This window comes from Ursus maritimus, unplaced genomic scaffold (genome assembly GCF_017311325.1).
Source record: "Ursus maritimus isolate PB19 unplaced genomic scaffold, ASM1731132v1 scaffold_23, whole genome shotgun sequence".
Lineage (NCBI taxonomy): Eukaryota > Metazoa > Chordata > Mammalia > Carnivora > Ursidae > Ursus > Ursus maritimus.
This window is the reverse complement of record NW_024424786.1, coordinates 36,028,504-36,045,610: the sequence shown is the minus strand read 5'-3', so window position 1 is coordinate 36,045,610 and position 17,107 is coordinate 36,028,504. Positions and strand designations below refer to the sequence as shown.

At 40.6% G+C, this 17,107-nt stretch overlaps 1 protein-coding gene across 3 annotated transcripts in view; it reads right to left on the bottom strand.

Annotated features, from left to right (window-relative positions):
• The window catches only part of LOC103666168 (oocyte-secreted protein 2-like), a 130,451-nt gene that overhangs the window by 97,795 nt on the left and 15,549 nt on the right, over positions 1-17,107 (bottom strand). For 2 of the 3 annotated variants that reach the window (XM_040639153.1, XM_040639155.1), the window contains exons 2-3: positions 10,250-10,321; positions 8,483-8,568 (exon numbers count right to left, since the gene is read on the bottom strand). The gene's annotated coding sequence lies outside the window, so the exon portion shown is untranslated. Of the gene's footprint in view, positions 1-6,776; positions 7,244-8,482; positions 8,569-10,249; positions 10,322-17,107 lie in introns of those variants that run through there. The other variant, XM_040639154.1, reaches the window with a different exon arrangement.

The window sequence follows — 17,107 nt, the reverse complement described above, 5'->3', positions numbered from 1 at the left end:
GTGGGCAGAGAGAAAAATTCTGCTCTGGAGAAAGAGGAAAGGTGAGACTTCTACATAAAAGACCAGTCCATAAAGTCTCAGGAATAATATCATCCCCTCCTCCAGCTATCTCCCTTGGGTCCCATTTGTTCTTCTCCCACATTTTTTTTCCTTTTACCTCCTCATAAAAATCACTCTGATAGTCATATCATCAAAATACACATGAAAAAACAACACTTTTGATGTTCATTTCAGTAGAATTCACATTTGAAAAAAAATTAAATCAGGGGCACCTACAGATGCCTGGGTGGCTCAGTCGGTTCAGTGGCTGACTCTTCATTTTGGCTCAGGTCATTGACCTTAGGGTCCTGGGATCAGCAGTGTTGGGTTCCTTGCTCATAGGGCAGTCTGTTTGAAGACTGTCTCTCTCTCTCCCTCTGCCCATCCCGCACCTCGCTCGTGTGCTCTCTTGCTCTCTCTCTCTCCCTCTCTCTCTAAAATAAATAAATCTAATAATAAAAACAAATCAGGGGTGCCTGGGTAGCTCAGTCAGTTAAGTGTCCCACTCTTGATTTCAGCTCAGGTCATGATCTCAGTGAGATTGAGCCCCACAGCGAGCTCCACGCTAAGCACCAAGTCAGCTTGAGATTCTTTCCCCTTCTCCCTCTCCCTCCCACTCTGCTCCTTACCTCCCTCTCCCTCTCTCTCTCAAATAAATAAATAAATAAATAAATAAATAAATAAATAAATAAATAAAATCATTAAATAAAGCAACCCCCAAAAGGAAGATGCCTTCAGGCAGAATTAGTTATTTTATCAATGTCTCCCTCATTCCTCCTGTTTCCTTCATAATACTCTTAGCTTCCTCCCCTCCACCGGCAGCCCTGCTTTATAGTTAGGATTTGACCACTGCTTTCTGGTACTGGTCCTCAAACCTCTGGATCAACTCCACCCGATTCTTCATTAACTGGATATGACAGATGCCCTCATAACTAGACAGCAATGGATCCTATCCCCTTTAGTCTGTGTCTCATCTTGAAAGCTCATTTAGAGACAGGAGACCTCCATGGTGCTATTCACATGGGGCAGCAGCTGTCAGACCTATTTTTCTTTTTTATATTTTTTTATAATGTTATGTTAATCACCATACAGTACCTCATTAGATTGTGATGTAGTGTTCCATGATTAATTATTTGCATATAACACCCAGTGCTCATTGCAGCATATGCCCTCCTTAATACCCATTGCCAGGCTAACCCATTCCCCCACACCCCTCCCCTCTGAAACCCTCAGTTTGTTTCCCAGAGTCCATAGTCTCTCATGGTTCATCTCTCCCTCTGATTTCCCCTGCTTCATCTTTCCCTACCTTCTCCTAATGTTCTCCATGCTATTCCTTATGTTCCACATATAAGTGAAACCGTATGATAATTGTCTTTCTCTGCTTGACTTATTTCATTTAGCATAATCCCCTCTAGTTCCATCCATGTCGATGCAAATGGTGGGTATTCATCCTTTCTGATGGCTGAGTAATATTCCATTGTATATATGAACCACATCTTCTTTATCCATTGGTCTATTGAAGAGCATCTCAGCTCCCTCCACAGTTGGCTATTGTGGACACTGCTGCTATGGAAATTGGGGTGCATGTGTCCCTTCTTTTCACTACATCTGTATCTTTGGGGTAAATATCCAGTAGAGCAATTGCTCAGTCATAGGGTAACTCTATTTTCAACTTTTTGAGGAACCTCCATAGTGTTTTCCAAAGTGGCTGTACCAACGTGCATTCCCACCAACAGTGTAAGAGGGTTCCCCTTTCTCCACATCCTCTCCAACATTTGTTGTTTCTTGCCTTGTCAATTTTTGCCATTCTAAGTGGTGTAAGGTGGTATCAGAATGTGGTTTTGATTTCAATTTCCCTGATGGCTAATGATGTTGAGCATTTCTTCATGTGTCTGTTAGTCATTCATATCTCTTCTTTGGAGAAGTGTCTGTTCATGTCTTCTGCCCATTTTTTTACTGGATTATTTGTTTTTTGGATGTTGAGTTTGATAAGTTCTTTATAGATCTTGGATATCACCCCTTTATCTGTAATGTCATTTGCAAATATCTTTTCCCATTCTGTAGGTTGCCTCTTAGTTTTGTTGACTGTTTCCTTTGCTGTGCAGAAGCTTTTTATCTTGATGAAGTCCCAAAAGTTCATTTTTGCTTTTGTTTCCCTTGCCTTTGGAGACGTGTCTTGAAGGAAGTTACTGTGGCCAATGTCAAAGAGGTTACTGCCTACGTTCTCCACTAGGATTTCGATGGATTCCTGCCTCACATTGAGGTCTTTCATCCATTTTGAGTTCATCTTTGTCTATGGTGTAAGGAAATGGTCCAGTTTCATTACTCTACATGCAGCTGTCCAATTTTCCCAGCACCGCTTATTGAAGAGACTGTCTTTTTTCCCATTGGATATTTTTTCCTGATTTGTCAAAAATTAGTGGACTATAGAATTGAGGGTCCATTACTGGAGTCTCTATTCAGTTCCATTGGTCCATGTGTCTGTTTTTGTGCCAATACCATGCCAGCTTTGGTGTTTTTTTTGTTTTGTTTTTTTAATAATAATTTTTTATTATGTTATGTTAGTCACCACACAGTACATCCTTAGTTTTTGATGTAGTGTTCCATGATTCATTATTTGATCACAGCTTTGTAATATAGCTTGAAGTCAGGCAACGTGATGCCCCCAGTTTTGTTTTCTTTTCATCATTCCCTTGGTAATCCAGGGTCTTTTCTGGTTCCATACTAATTTTAGTATTGTTTTTTCCAGCTCTTTGAAAAACGCCAATGGCATTTTAATAGGGATGGCACTGAAAGTGTAAATTGTTCTGGGCAGGATAGACATTTTAACAATGTTTATTCTTCTGATCCATGAGCATGGAATGTTTTTCCATCTTTTTGTGTCTTCCTCAATTTCTTTTCTAAGTGTTCTGTAGTTTCTACAGTAGAGATCCCTTGCCTCTTTGGTTAGGTTTATTCCTAGGTATCTTATGGTTTTTGGTGCTATTGTGAATGGAATTGATTCCTTAATTTCTCCTTCTACAGTTACATTGTTAGTGTGTAGAAAAGCAACTGACTCCTGTGCATTGATTTTGTATCCTGCCACATTGCTGAATTACTGTATGAGTTCTAGTAATTTGAGGATACTTTATGTGGATGACATGATACTTTGAGCATGGTTTTATCTGATCTCTAAAGCATTTAGAATGTCTCTGTCCCTTCACCTTAACCCCTTATTGCTTGACCTAAATCAGGTTAATCACATATGATTTTATTCTTACAGATTTGAAACCACGAAGACATCCTGGGGACTTGTCATCTCTTCTATCAACAATGTTACTGAAAGTGTTCAGGAGCGGACATACTGGCAATTCCTTAGTGGCAAAACACCTTTGAATGAAGGTGAGAAAAAGAAGGGAATCTGGGAATTTCTTCCATAGTCTGCAGGCTACTTTCTTTCATTTCCTTATTTCATTTATTCATTCATTTAATCAAATAACCATGAGATTGTATGAATACATATGATACTCGTGTATACAGTGATGACACATATATATTACGTGTGTATGTATGTACACATACATATTATGAATATATATACAGTGATTCGACTGAATGATACATAAATGATGGGTGGATAGATAGATGATAGATAGAACAGGTGGCTGGCTTTCTACAATAGCTTTTTCAAAAATCAAGAATCCTGACTCCACTCTGAGCCAATGGGGACATATTCAGTGACCAAGAAAAGTAAATTGACCTACTTAAAGCAATAAGAGCTGAAAAAAGAAAAAAGCAGATAAAGTGAGAGATAAATAAATAAATAAATAAATAAATAAATAAACAAGTAGAAAAAGTAGTATGTGATCTAAGAAGATGACCACGTTAGGATTTAAAAATTAAACATCAATGTGTAAAACAAAAGCACAGTGACTTCATCGCCAGGGGGAAACAACTATGGGGGATGGAAAACATAGCTCTTCACACGGTGATGTTATCGTATTTCACATGTCAACTCTGTAGGTATTGGTGATTCTCTTTTCTACAGAGAAAGAAACTAAGTCGTGGAGGCGTTAAAGGGACTTGCACAAGTCCTGCATCTAGAGTGGGACTGAGTGATCATTGAGCCCATGCTTCTGAACTGTGGCATGACTGTCCTTCCCCCACAGCTTCACTCAACATTCATTCACCTTCTTGCTCTAACGTTTCTTCAAAATCTCCAAAGAGAAGAATGTGTATGCACGTTTGTGTGGGGAAAGAGGCAAGAATGAAACTCAGACTTCAGCAAAACCTTAACATTCCTTAAAATTCTGCACAGATACTAAAATACCCTCCAAGGTAAAGAGTCATGTGTGAGGTTTTATCTAAGGATGATGTTCCCTAGTCAAGGGGATGTTCATTGTCACCGTGCAGGGAGATGTGAAGCCACACAGAGTCACAGCAGAGCTGAGGCTGCAGCTTTATAAGATGCTTCACTATCCAAGATTACGATGGGACAGATGTTTTCTCAGAGCCTGTCAGGTATTTAACAAAATCTGGCCAGTCAGAATTTGTTCAACTGCAGCAAAGCACATAATAACGATCTCAAGGTTACCTAAGGCTTAGTCAGAAGCCCCTTCTCTTACTTACTAGCTGCATTAGGCAAGGCATCAATCTTCTCAGAACCAGTTTCCAGTGTTAGGAAATGGAAATAGTAAACACCATTGCTTGGCGTAGTGTGAAAACTGGAAATAACATGTTTAAAATGAATAAGTACAATGTCTTCCGCATAGCATGCATTCACAAATGCTAAATATTAGTATTATTAGTTCTCCTACCACCTTCATCTCAAGAATTGCCTGAGAGCCTAAATCACGCTTATTCTCATGTCTGCCAATTGCCTTTTTTCTCTGGGGAAAGAATGGTAAACAGAAAGGCCTCAGACATCCAGAAAGATCTGGGCCTGGAATTACCTTTCCACTGCCCGGTGACTTGAAAGCTAATCATCAGTACTGCCATCATCTAACTTCTCTGCCCCGAAACACAAGAATTCTCAACCCACTGCCCTTCCCTATTTTTTGCAAAATCTTCAAAAGTGAACATGAGTTCCTACCTTGAATGCTCTAAATTTGGCTTAAATAAGTCATTTTATTGCACACTTACTATGTGTCGGGTACTAAATTGGCATCTGGCAGTCACTATTCTTAATCCTGAAAACGTTTTTCAGGGTTAGTATTATCAGTGTGATTTTAGACATAGGGCAAAGGAGGTTCTCACAACTTGAGGGGCTTGTCCAAAGACATGTTCCACATGCAACCCTGAGCCTGGAAACAAAGACCCCTACATCTCAGTTCTGTGCTCCTCCACACGAGTCTAGCTGCCCATTTCACCCTGGGATGACTTTACTCCTCTAGCAAGGGGCTGGTCCTTTGGGAGCTGGGGGTCGTTACACGCACCACGGTCACCTCATGTTCTTCTCTGCTTGTTTCCAGGAGTGGCCGACTACAAACCCTACAAGCATGAGCACATCACCGCCAATTTCACCCGGTACTAAGGGCAAGGTGGGTTCAGATTCTCTCAAACATCGCCGAACGACGGTGGAATCTTTGTTCACTTCGTTTCAAGTCTATGTAAAAAAAAGTGGATATCTACAATGCTACCATATTCCTGGTAAAACATGGAAACCACTATGTAGAATAAATGATTCAAACTCCCCTGGAGTCTTCACATCTGTGACCCATGAAACAAAGTGCGGCTTCTCAAGGCAATGACTGCTGGTCATCGATAAAGAAAGGGGGGGTAATCAGAAGGGGGAATGAAGCATGAGAGTCTATGGACTCTGGGAAACAAACTGAGGGCTTCAGAGGGGAGGGGGTGCGGAATGGGATAGGCTGGTGATGGGTAGTAAGGAGGGCACGTATTGCATGGAGCACTGGGTGTTATATGCAAGTAATGAATCATGGAACTTTACATCAAAAACTAGGGATGTACTGTATGGTGATTAACATAATATAATAAAAAATACTATTATTAATAAAAAATAAAAATAAAAAAAAAAAAGACCTCGAGTGAGGGGAGAAGAGAGAGCCCAGCTGATATCTTTGGAGTTTATCCTGATCTTCTTGATTAGTTAATGAACACATTCCTTGATTTCTACAAATGAAATGATATATTTAAAAAAACCCAATTTTTTTCTTATTCCAAGTATATTTTTATATACTTTACAGATACACATATTTAATAGATAAATATAACTCATAGTATGTAATATAAAATTTAATATATTGTATATATTAAATATAAATGTATATTTAAAATCCCATCCCACATATATAATATATAGATAGATCCATAATCACACCCTATATATATATGAAAGAAAAATTAAACTTTCAAAGACAATCTTAACTCTAATCTCTGCTGGCAGGAGTCAACACTGGGACCAAGTTTCTCATGAAGGATATGAAATTGTATCAAAAGACCTAGAATACACTCAACTTCAACCCCCAAAATCCCAATTCTGAAATTATACAAAGGAGAGAATCATAATAGGGCAGATACACAAGAATCACAATGTGCGCCGAGGCAATTAGACAGCAAACCTTAGAGATGCAGCCTCAGCACACTTCCTAATACTGACCCCGAGGCAGACAGATTCACCTGCCCCGTCACACGTCTCCCCTCCCAGCTGCTCAGAGTAAGAGCCTGCCCTCTGGGAACAGGGGTTCCCGGGAGAAGCAGGTGTGAACCACCAGCCCAAGCCCTCATCCCGAACATACCTGTTGGGTACCTCGCTGTACCCCAGGAAGGCGAGCGCTGGTACCGTGCTGGAAGGCACCCTCCGGGGTGTGAGTAAGCATCTCTCATAACACGCCCTGAGAGCCATAATACGGAAAACACGGAAACAGACTACATGTCCCACAACAGGGCAATGGATAGGTAAACCCTAGCGGACCCATAGGATGGGATACGTTAAGTCACCGAAATTCTGAAATTCCACATATGAGTGAGATCACACAGTATCCGTCTTTCTCTGACTGACTGACGTCACTTAGCATTCCACCCTCTAGATCATTCATGCAAATGGCACGATTTCATTCTTTTTATGGCTGGGTAATATTCCATTGCATACATAGGCCACATCTTCTTTATCCGTCATCTGTGGATGAACACTAGGGCTGCTTCCAGACTTCGGCAATTGTAAATAATGCTGCTATAAACATAGGGGTGCATATAGCTTTTTGAATTAGTGTTTTGATTTTCTTTGGGTAAATATCCAGTAGAGGAATTACTGGTTCGTATGTGGAATTTAAGAAACAAAACAGAGTGCCTGGGTGGCTCAGTCATTTAAGCATCTGCTTTCAACTCAGGTCATGATTCCAGGATTTCACCTCAGCCTCCCTGCTCAGTGGGGAGCCTGCTTCTCCATCTCCCTCTGACCCTCCCCCCACTGGTGCTCTCTCTTTCTCTCTCAAATAAACAAATTTTTAAAAGTCTTTTTAAAAAAGAAACCAAACCGGGGCACCTGGGTGGCGCAGTCGTTAAGTGTCTGCCTTCGGCTCAGGGCGTGATCCCGGCGTTATGGGATCAAGCCCCACATCACGCTCCTCCGCTGTGAGCCTGCTTCTTCCTCTCCCACTCCCCCTGTTTGTGTTCCCTCTCTCGCTGGCTGTCTCTATGTCTGTCAAATAAATAAAAATAAAATCTTTAAAAAAAAAAAAAGAAACCAAACAGATGAACAAAGAAAAAAGAGACAAACAAAAAACGAGACTCTTAACTACAGGGAACAAACTGGTGTTGCCAGAGAAGAGCTGGGGGGTGGGGATGGGTGAAATAGATGGAGAGGATTGAAAGTACACTTTTGGTGATGAGCACTGATAATGTATGGAAGTGTTGAATCACTACATTGTATACCTGATATCATTATATTACTTATATGTGAATTATACTTGATTTTTAATGTTAATTAATTTTTGTTTATTTTTTTATTATAATAATATTTTTTATTATATGTTAGTCACCATACAGTACATCCCTGGTTTTTGATGTAAAGTTCAATGATTCATTAGTTGTGTATAACACCCAGCACACCATGCAATACGTGCCCTCCTTACTACCCATCACCAGCCTAAAATTAATTTTTTAAAAAGAAGTATGATATACTATAAAAATTAGTTTTTTAAAGATTTTTATTTATTTATTTAGAGGGGTGAGAGGCAGAGAGAGAGAGAGGGAAGGACAGAAGCCCAAGCAAACTCCACAGTGAGCATGGAGCTGGACCCGGGGCTTGATCCTATGACCCTGAGATCATGACCTGAGCTGAAATCAAGAGTCAGATGCTCAACCGACTGAGCTACCCAAACACCTGTATTAAATTAATTTTTTTAACTGTCAGTAAAATTCGTGTTGAAGATAAATACTTGCTGACATAGAGACATTCGTGATGCACTGTGATGCCATCCGTGCCAGAGTACAGAGTGGTTACCTGTGTGATGGATTGTTGGTGACTGCTTTTGTTTGTCTGCTTCTCTGTTGTCTACATTTTCTCCATTCAGTATAATAATTGAGCAACTGGAAAATGGGAAAAATTACTTTTAACAAAGATGACCTTTTGTATTCTACAATAAATTGGGCAATAAAAGGAAGGAGAGAGAGAGTGTGTGTGTGTGTGTGTGTGTGTGAGAGAGAGAGAGAGAGAGAGAATACTGCCCCCCAACTTTTGCAATTAACTGGGTGTGTTCATTTGTTTTTCTCCCAGCCAGGCTAGGGCACAGGCAAGCAGGCTGACAATGGATCTGTGACAAGTTGCAATTGCATCTTGAGGAAGTGCTGTAATAAAAGGGAGTCTCCGTGTGCTCATTATTGCTTCAAGTAGAATGACCAAGCATGGGTTTGGGTATGGTTTCAGGGACTAACATAAGCGTTGTTGCGACCTCTACTGGACATGGCTGGTAAAGCCTAAACTTCCTTTAGGGAAGTGGTCAAATTTCTGCATGATCGTTTTTTGTGAAGATGCCGGGGAGAGGAAGGAAGATTGCTACCAAATCCACTTGTACTTCATAGGAAACAAACTGAGGGTTGCAGGAGGGGCAGAAGGTGGGGGATGGGGCAACTGAATGATGGACATTAAGAAGGGCACGGGATGTAATGAGCACTGGTATTATGTAAGACTGAGGCATCACTGAACTCTACCTCTGGAACGAATAACACACACTATGTAAATTAATTGAATTTAAATAAAAAAACAAATAAATCTCAAAAAAAAAATGAAAGGTGTGCAAGAAAGCTCAGCAAGGATGTAGATAAATAGGTACTCTGATACATTATTGGTGAAGATCAATCCCTTCAGAAATTTCCATTATCTCTACCCCACCAAGGTATATGTCAGCAATCACCCTCCTACAGCCCACTGATCTATATCTGAAGGGTCTCCTGACTGAGGTTTTACTAGACAGTGGTAAACGACCCCTCAAGGTCCTGGAAACCTTAGAGACTTACACTATCCCACACCTCCCTCCCAACTTGCAGGTATATATAATCAGTCACTCCTCACAACCCCAGTACAGCTCTTTCTGCCCACGGGTCCTGTCCCTGTGCTTTAACAAAAACCACCTTTTCGGAACTGAAAACATCTTAAGAACTCTTTCTTAACCGTTTGCTCCCAGACTCGAAAACAGCACATCAGCATCATTGCTCTCTTAGAAATGCTATACACCATACGGAAGTTAAACCGATGAAGAAGCTAATACTAACTAGCCCTTTGAGAAGGTTCTATGAGCTTCCTGGGGTGAGGAAGTTCCATGCTGATTTATTACACTATGATATTATGATGAGAATCTGATAAGCAAAAACCCAACATTTTTATTAAAATGAGATGGTGTGCACACATACGCATACACGGACACAGACAACATGTGTGTGGGTGCCATTTACACCAACACCCAGACCTGCAACTAGGCTACAGGTTTCTGTTATCTCGTGATTTTTAAAATAAGAAGCCTAAAAACTGAGATGCCAGGTAATTTTTATACCCATGGCCAAATACACAAATCCCAGCGGATATAGAGCTGGATGATACAAAAACAGTGCCTGGTAGCTATACTCTGCTTTTTAGATTTTCCAAGTGCTCCCAGAGGACTGGTTCTCCACTGGCTCAGGCATTACAATCAGCCACAGGGCTTAGTTCACCATAGGAATTCCTGAACCCCACCTTTAGAGTTTCTGACTTAGTAAGCAGGGACCAGATACTTACATTTATACGAAGGTCTCAGTAACATCTGATGCAGGTGGTCTGAAGACCAACTTCTGGGAGATTTTAGCAAACCTGTTCCAGTAAAAGTAAGAACGGCACGGTTTTTATCATACTAGCTGTGTGGCAAAACATTTCATCCCACAACATCAGTTTCTTACAAATAAGTACCATGGAACTACCAGAAAAGGAGTGTAAATAAATAAAGAGCTGTGAGAACTGGAAGGAGGAAAATCATTTTTAGGGACCAAGGAAGACCTCACGTCCCTCCTACCATTTTCACAACACTTTATTCATACTTCTGATACCTCAACATTAGCTATTGTATGCTCATCATATTGTCCCTACCTAAATATAAATTCCTAAAGAACAGGAGCAGTGGCTTTTCCTCTTTGTATCCTCATAGTACCTGGCACGACTCTTACAAAGAAAAACAGACATCATTTATCATAGTTACTATTTAAATGTAAAACTCTACGTTTATTTTTTAGTTCTTTTAAAATAAACAATGAGGGGGAAGTTGGGGGGGGGCACCAAAAAACTTAGAGACCAATCAAAGAGAGATTGTATTGACACTTTATTTTTCATCCAAAACAAATTTTTTTATTAAGTTCAATTAGCCAACGTATAGTACAACATTAATTTTTGATAAAGTGTTGAATGATTCATTAGTTGCACAGAACACCCAGTGCTCATCAGATCACAGGCACTCCTTAGTGCCCATCGCCAGTTACCCCTTACCCGCATCCCCCTCCCTTCTGCAACCGTCTATTTGTTTCCCAGAGTCAAGAGTCTCTCATGGTTTGTCTCCCTCTCTGATTTCTTCCCATTCAGGTTTCCTTCCCTTTCCCTATGGTCCCCTGCCCTATTCCTTTTGTTCCACATATGAGTGAAACCATATGATAATTGTCTTTCTCTGCTTGACTTATTTCACTCAGCATAATCCCCTCCAGTTCCATCCATGTCGATGCAAATGGTGGGTATTCATCCTTTCTGATGGCTGAGCACTATTCCATTGTGTACAGGAACCACACCTTCTTTATCCAGTCATCTGTTGAAGGACATATCGGCTCCTTCCACAGTTTGGCTATTGTGGACATTGTTGCTATGAACACTGGGGTGCATGTGCCCCTTCTTTTCACTACCTCTGTATCTTTGGGATACCCAGTAGTGCAACTGCTGGGTCATAGGGTAGCTCTATTTTTAAGATCTTGAGGAACCTCTATACTGTTTTCCAAAGTAGCTATACCAGCTTGCATTCCCAACAAGAGTGTAAGAGGGTTCCCCTTTCTGCACATCCTAGCCAACATTTGTTGTTTCCTGTCTTGTTAATTATGGCCATTCTGACTGGTGTTAAGGCGGAATCTCATTGTGGTTTTCATTTGCACTTCCTTGATGGCAAGTGAGGTGGAGCAGTTTTTCATGTGTCTGTTGGCCATCTGTATGTCTTCTTTGGAGAAGTGTCTGTTCATGCCTTCTGCCCATTTTTTGACCTGATTATTTGTTTTTTGGGTGTTGAGTTTGAGAAGTTCTTTACAGATCTTGGATATTAGCCCTTTATCTGTAATGTCATTTGCAAATATCTTCTCCCATTCCGCAGGTTGCCTTTAGTTTTGCTGACTGTTTTCTTTGTGGCACAGAAGCTTTTTATCTTGATGAAGTCCCAAAATTTCATTTTTGCTTTTGTTTCCCTTGCCTTTAGGACTTACCTTGAAAGAAGATGCTATGGCTGATGTTGAAGAGGTTACTGCCTATGTTCTCCTGTTTTGATTTCACATTAAAGTCTTTCACCCATTTTGAATTTATCGTTGTGTATGGTGTAAGAGAATGGTCCAGTTTCATTCTTCTTCATGTAGCTGTCCAATTTTCCCAGCACCATTTATTGAAAAGACTGTCTTTTTTCCATTAGACATTCTTTCCTGCTTTGTCAAAGTTTGGTTAACCATAGAGCTGAGGGTCCATTTCTGGGTTCTCTATACTGTTCCATTGATCTGTGTGTCTGTTTTTGTACCAGTACCATGTTGTCTTGATGATCACAGCTTTGTAATATAGCTTGAAGTCAGGCATTGTGATGCCCCTAGCTTTGGTTTTCTTTTTCAACATTCCCCTGGTGGGTCTTTTCCGGTTCCATACAAATTTTAGGATTGTTTGTTCCAGCTCTGAAAAATGTCGATGGTAGTTTGATAGGAATTGCATTGAAAGTGTAGATTGCTCTGGGCAGCATAGACACTTTAACAATATTTATTCTTCCAATCCATGAGCATGGAAAGTTTTACCATCTCTTTGTGTCTTCCTCAATTTCTTTCGTAAGTGTTCTGTAGTTTCTAGAGTAGAGATTCTTCACCTCTTCGGTTAGGTTTATTCCTAGGTATCTTATGGTTTTTGGTGCTATTGTAAATGGAATCAATTCCTTAATTTCTTTTTCTTCTGCCTCATTGTTAATGTATAGAAATGCAACTGATTTCTGTGCATTGATTTTGTATCCTGACTCGTTGCTGAATTTCTATATGAGTGCTAGCAATTCTGGGGTGAGTCTTTTGGGTTTTCCACATAAAGTATCATGTCATACGCAAAGAGTTTGACTTCTTCTTTCCCAATTTGTGTGAATCATTATCTTCTCTCTCAAAAATATACTTTGATGGTTCTCCAAGTTAACTGGTTTTCCTCTTATCTCTCACTGCCTCCCATTAAGTCATATGGCCCATCTGCTCTTCCAGATGGGTACCCCAGCTGTTCTTTTACGACTTCACATGAAACCACATTGCAACAGGTTATCAACTATTGTCCCTTATCTGATCGTATCTCCTCCTCTCACAATACTGCTAGGTAAGTTTTCTTAGCTACTCCTTAGTTCAATTCTGTCTTCAAAATTCCAGAGCTTCCCTACAGCCATCCTGGTGAAACAGACTCAAACTCTATTCTACCTCCCACATCAACCTCACCCAAAGACACCCACCCCCATCTAACAGCGGCTCGTCCAAAGACTTCAGACCTAAAAACATCTAGGACCTTTTAATCCTGTTTGCATAATATGTCTCCAGTACCTTATGCAGACCATACAGGTTCTGGAGAAAAGGTACCTGACTCAGAAGGACCTTCAGGGTCCTATCATCACTTTGGTACCTTCAGAGAAGGTACCATGCAGCTCGTGGTGGTTACTTCTATCTTGACAGGGCCACAGAATATGAAGATATTTGGTTTAACACTATTCTGGGTATGTCTGTGAGGGTGTTTCTGGATGAGATTAATATTTGACTGTAGAATGAATAAAGCAGATCGCCCTGCCTAGTGTGGGTAAGCCTCATCCAAGTCAATTGAAGCCTGAATAGAAAAAAGAGGCTGACTAAGAGGGAACTCCTCCTACCCCATTGCCTTTAAGTAATAACAAAACACTAAATTTTGGAGGTTTTGTTTATAATGAATAAAGGCTCTCTTCAAGCTGCCTTAAATGATGGATTATTGCAAACAACTGACAGGCTTCAGTTATACTAACACAAGCAGTTGATCCTCTCACATTTTCCTTTTTTAATTTATTAGGTTAGTCACCATACAGTACTTCATTAGTCTTTGATGTAGTGTTCCATGATTCATTGTCTGCGTATAACACCCTATTCCCTGAATGCACGTTGCCTTGAACGCTGGCCAGATGAAGGTTTTTCTGGCAGTAGGCGGTCTGCACCTCCTTTTTTCTCTGATTTGGACTTGCTCTGGAGAACAGCCAGGTATTTACAGGGTAACAGGAGAGATGGTGGGTAACTGATGATCAATAATGAGGCTGCTTCTTTGGCTTTCCAAATCGGAATGTTTCCATCTGCCGCTACATTGCTAATAACTAAGGGTCGGCACTAAGTGACCTGCCTTGTTTCCCACCTGGCTTCACCACAGGTAGCGTCCTTTGTCCAGCAATACCCTTTCCCCCTTTAAGGATAGCTTATCATACTAGAAGGAAATTGGGGCTGGTCACTTAGATAGAAGTTTCCAATATATCTGAGATGCAAGGGTTATCTTGGCTTTAGCTGTGGAGAATGAGGCCTGGACAGAAACCTTGAAAAGACACATTCACTGTATATGTGTCAAATGCTTGTCTCTGGATTCTCAGCTATTTCAGAGGGACCTTTCCTTTTTCAGTTTGGTAAATCGAGATGCCAGTAACTGGAATTATGTGTAGCAGAAATTTTAATCATGAGCCCAAGAGAGTTATATCCTAATAGATTTTCAAGATACAGAGTCTGGTCCACCTCCAGAATCCAGTTATTTGAAATACACACATAAGGACTTCAGGATGGAGATTCCTAATGCTATTTCTAGAGAAAAGCTAAATGATCTCTTACAGCTGGACAGACCAACTCAAAATTCTGATAGACACAGGTCCTATATACCACAGGGTTTTTTTCTTTAAGATGTCCTATATAGGGAAGATCTGGGGGACATAAGAATGTAGACATCTGGGGCCCACTCCACATTCAAAGAATTGGAATTCTAGGATCACCTGGGTGGCTCAGGTGGTTAAGGTCCAACTCCTGATTTCAACTCAGTTCATGATCTCAGGGTTGTGGGATCGAGCCCCACGTTGGGCTCGGTGCTCAGCTCAGAATCTGCTTTTCCCTCTCCCTCTGCTCCTACCCCTACTTGAGCTTTCTCTCTCTATCCCTCCCTCTCTCTCTCAAATAAATAAAATCTTTAAAAATAAATAAAGAAAATAAAGAACTGGAATACTGAGAATTTGGCCAAGGAATTTGATTTTTAACAAGCACTAACGTTGACTCCACAATACAATTTTAATAAAGAGTCAGTGACTTTATCACTTCTTGATTCTAACCACAATTGGGGCTCAACATGAAGTCACTTTTTAAAAAAGATTTTATTTATTTATTTGAGAGACAGAGAGAGAGCATGAGCCAGGGGGAGAGGCAGAGGGAGAAGCAGACTCCCCCTCAGCATGGGGCCCAACACGGGCTCCATCCCAAGACCCTGAGATCATCACCTGAGCTGAAGGCAGACACTTAACCAACTGAGCCACCCAGGCGCCCTTGAAGTCACCTTATGTTCATAGTAGAGAAAATTAACTCTCAGAAAATTTGGCAAGATCTTTCCATTCTTTCCCGCCACATATGAGTTCATGTTACTATCTTCCGGATGCTAATTTCTCTGAGATCTTACCACTACTATCCTGGAACTCTTCCAACTATCTATATAACATATTAACTGGATGGAGAACATGTATCTTTAAACTATTAGGTCTAAAACAAGATGCATGCATTTTCTTAAATCTCAAACTTGCCTCTTTCCAGTTTTCTTCATCTCAGTTAATTTTGTACTTCAGATTCCCTTAGAATTTTGTAATTCAGATTCCCTTAGAATTATCACTTTTCCTCCCCAGCCCCACATGCCTATGCGTCCAAAGTGTTTCTAGAATCCCACTGGTTCTTTCCATCTCTTCTACAGAAACTCAAGTCCAAGCTGCCAACAGCAGGTCCTGTCTATATGAATTTCCCTGTAAGTGTTCTCCCTGATTCCACTCCAGGCCAACAACCCACTCTCCTTCTACCCACTAGAATGAACTTTTAAAATTATCAGTCAGATCCTCCTTACCCCATATCATGCTCACTGTGGTTCATTACATTCTGGTTAGAATGTGGTTACACTGAACTATCTGTTCTTGGAAGTCACCAACCAGAGTCTTTGCATTTCTTAATCTCACTGCCTAGAATGACAGGTGACTTAATGCCTGAGTCATCCTCTGTGTAAAGGGAGAATATCTCGTCTACCTACCGAACATGAGCCAAAAAGGGAGAGTGGACAGCCCAATCATTTTATGTGAACTCACATTAATGATTGTGATACTAGATTCTCCAGTAGATGGAAATTGCCAGCAGCAAAAGATGGCTTTTTTAAATTTAATTTCAATTAACCAAGTATAGTATATCATTGGTTTTTGATATAATGTTCAATGATTCATTAGTTCAATATAACACCCAGTGTTCATGATATCACATGCCCTATTTAATGCCCATTACCCAGTTACCCCATTGCCCCATCCACCTCCCTTTCCACATCACTCAGTTTATTTCCTGGAGTCAAGAGTCTCATATGGTTTGTCTCCCTCTCTGATTTCTTCCCATTCAGTTTTCCCTCCTTACCCCTATTGTCCTCTGCAGTATTCCTTATATTGCACATATGAGTGAAACCGTATGATAATTGTGTTTCTCTGATTGACTTATTGCACTCAACATAATACCCTCCAGTTCCATCCATGTCAATATAAATGGAAGGTTTTCATCCTTTCTGACGGCTGGGTAGTATTCCACTGAGCCACATCTTCTTTATCCATTCATCTGTTGAAGGACATTTTGGCTCCTTCCACAGTTTGGCTATTCTGGGCATTGCTGCTATGAACACTGGGGTCCATAAAAATGGCTTTAAGACTATGAACAGTTTACCCCTAAAAGCTAATCAATCCCACTAGAGGTTAACCTTCCAGTGGTTCTATACCTGCCTCCTTAAGAAAGCAGATAATTTCTTTCTCAGATTTTCCAATTCATCTTCTAAATTATCAGCAGTGTCAAATTATTCTGGGATTTAACTGCCGGATCTTATATTTCACCACCCAACTTCTTGACTGTTGGCAACCGTGAATGCTTCAACCAAAAATATTATAGCTTCAGTTGTCTGTTGGCTGGTTGGGTATAATACCTCTTCAAGCCACCAGCTCTTTCCAATCTTTTATCAGCAACACTCGATTGGCTTCATCCTAGGGACCCCTCTTCATCACAAGTCTCAAGTTTTACTTCTATTCTAGTTCTCCTAAAAACAGCCCCTTGTGATCAGGGAGAGTCTGCACATGTTTCCCTCTTTCTCCGC